Raw genomic sequence first — 3,362 nt, 5'->3', positions numbered from 1 at the left:
TTTGGATTCAATTGGAGTCCATGATGGAGTCCTTGCAAATAAAACATAGAGAGGGGCTCAAAACAAAAACAAGAAGAGAAGTCCTCTCAAAACAATGGCAGCTCCTGCTCCATATAAGTATTTGGTGAACGGCCTACTTTAATTGTAGGGATCTGAACAGGACGACACATCCGTAGAGATTGGACTTCCAGAATCCCATGAATCAGGGGAAGATCCTTCCGGTTTTCCCTCCATTATCCGCTGTTTAGGAGTGGATGGCAGATTCAGTTCCTTTTTCACCTTTTCAAAGATAGGGGGTTGCTCTTTCTTGATACAGTAATCCAGCCCAATTGCAGGGTCAATCCTGGTTACAGGGTTTGATTCCTCTGGTGGATTTTCCATTAATGAAGGATTAACTGATTCACCTTTACAGGTTGGGATAGGGATCCCTGATGCTGCTGTACAGCTAGTTGCTGAAATAGAACCGCACAGTCCTCTACAGCTGTACTGAGGCTTTTTGGTTCGGGCCTTTTTCTCCTAACCCGTTCCCTCTGGGGTCTAGGTTCACTGACAGGGTCTTTAGTAACAATGGTTGCCATAGAATATTGGTGCCTGCAAATCCCGTGGCATATTGGTTTTGAATGCTAGGTGGCACATACTTGGCAGCAGGCCGCACAGGGGCGGTAGAAGGTTCTTGTTCCAGATCCTCCTCAGACTCTGAGTCTTTGGCAAGCTCCTGAGTCTTCGTGGGCTGTCCTGGCCGACGTACTGCAGTAGCGTAAGGTCCACGTGTACCTTCTGCAGGGGTGGACTCCACTGTCTCATTGACATATAAACTGTGTAGCCAACTAGGGAGCTCCTTCCTCTTCACAGACCGGTGATTCACATAATAATCTCTGTTGGTCTCCATATCACGGATAAATCCAAATCCTCACTGCTTACAGAAGTCGAGAACTCGGCCCAATCTCCGTACCGGAACCGAGAAGTCTTTTACAGGTTCCTCTAGTAACTTGCGAGTCAAGCCTTCATTATACTTTTTGCAAGCATGGGTGCGCGGGAGTCGAGCTGACTTAATTTCCGCGGACAACTTGGCCCATAGTGCTGTCTGTTCAGTAGTGGGCCACGCCATGGTGGGGGAATCAGCAACCAGACCAGACCTTTCGGCATACTTCTGAGGCCGGTTTCGCGGCATCGTGACTGCGTGCTGACCTGCACTGTAATCCGCCGATTCAGTATTGCGATCCACACTGCGTTCCCTCCAGTGTCGATCCCATAAGTCCTGGACACGAACCTGCAGTTCAGGAGTAATAGGCGTAGGGGTCCATGTCGGTGCGGCGACAAGGTCCCGTTCGGATCCAGTCTCTTGCGCAGAGCTCACTCGCTTCTCCGCCATGCTGCTTCGGCAATACACTTCTCTCTCCATGAAGCAATCAGCGTCTCTCTTTTCAACGTGCGCACGCACGTCACGCTCTTCCTGACAGGAGCGACGCAACCATTATCCACCGTACAAGGTGGGTTTGGTGGTTTGGTCACACACAATAATGGAGCAGTCTTTTGTGCATTAAGATACTCATAGGTGGCTGTGTTTTTGTCACAACATCCAATAGGTGGGCACATCGATATTCCACACATGGTTCCACCCATTCCGTTCTGTGGCAGAACTTTTCGTAGGGCAGAGGAGGCGGCGCTGCGTTTTGCATATAGGCTTGGCCTCTCAGAGTTGATACAGTAAATGTAGGACAGGTTGGCCGGACAATTTTGCATAAATTGGCGGCACTAGGTTTTCCCGCTCTTCAGGGGGTGTCACTAACTTATCCACAGTGATGGCGCAGTATTTTTTTCAAACAAGAAGGCCTCCGACGGCCATCTTAAGTGCATAGAAACAGTCTATTCAATGACAGTAAGCCGTTTTAGTAACACACAAATGTCTGCTTTTCTCACTTTTAACACTGCGATTTTTATGCTGATGACTAGTATAGCACTTCCATGTAATTCCCAAACAGTTTAAACAGTTCTGTGGCCCAATACAGTGCGCAATAAGTAAAAGTCTCTCAATAAAGCAAAAGGGGCTTATTCTCATGCGACAGTCTTTCAAATATGGCGCAGGGGTTAATATCCTGTTCGTGACGCCAATAAAGATACGCAGCCAGCCAGAACCGCAGGGGCAACACGTGAGGTGCACGGTGGGCCGATGAGGGGCCAAATAATAACACAGTTCAACGGTTTACTCACGGTTAGCAGAAAGTCTCCCTGGGCTGGCTGACAGTGTTGAGGAAGACAGCACGAAATCCTCCGGGGCACGCTCTGTGGTAGGGAAGCACCAGCCTAGATGGAGGTTGAGGTGCCCTTGATGGCAGTGGTGTATAGGGTGCTTGTGGCGGCTGGGTCCCTTGGTGTTATTTGTCGTGACGTTAATGGTGGTACAACCAATTGTAAGAATGAAGTAGACAGTGGTAGGATACAACTCACAACTTTTACTGATGTTGGTTCCAGCTGCGGCATATACATCCAGACAGAATACAGTCTTTTGCGATTTAGAGGAATTCTGTTGATCCACTGTTAATAGGTTTGGCTGGGTTTAGACTTAGCTTGTGGTTCTGTATAAGTATTTCTGGTAGGTGACTTTGCTTCAGGTCCCTTGTGAACCAGAGTTATTTGGTGAGGTTGCCTGTAATGCTTATTGGTATGCTTAGTCCTATTCTTTCTGTTTCTTCCAAGCCCTTGAACAGGTAGCTAATCTGTATTCTTCAATGTATGGTGAGGCTGCCTGTAGCTAGATTGTCCTCCACCATGTGCAAAGGTGCCCATTAAGCCTTTAGTAGTGGCTGTTATCACCGATGTCTCTCTTTAGCTTGGGTTTCTTCCAGGGACAAAAACACTATCCTCTGGTTGTATGATGCAGGAACTAAGAGGATCACAGAAGAAAAACGCTCTCCTGTGCCTCATACCATGGCTCTACCTCATTTATGCAGCTGGCATCACCCACTGATCTGTGGTGTGTAGCATCAGCTTAACAACTGACTCTGCTCTTCTCATCTCCTCACTTTTCTCTACCTTCCTCCACACTCTCCCTCTTTTACACTAGGCCTGACCTAAGTATTTATATGATTTAAGTGCTATCCCCTTCTAGTGGTGGGATGTATTAATTACACCAGACCAGCCTATGAACAGGGATACAACAGGTGTTGTAATACAAAATGACATGTAATGTGATAATGTTGTTTTACAGTAATTTTGCAGTTACCATGTGTCCTGAGTGGGACGCTGCAAATGTAACAGCAGTATTTAACGGTTTTAGTGGCCTGTCAGAAATGCAGCGCAGGCCGCAAGTGTACTATGTAGCACAAAAAGTGAGTTTTTTTTCAACCAAATGTACTGTCTAG

Source organism: Bufo bufo, chromosome 5, assembly GCF_905171765.1.
Source record: "Bufo bufo chromosome 5, aBufBuf1.1, whole genome shotgun sequence".
Taxonomy (NCBI): Eukaryota; Metazoa; Chordata; class Amphibia; order Anura; family Bufonidae; genus Bufo; species Bufo bufo.
Note: the sequence above shows the minus strand (reverse complement) of the source record.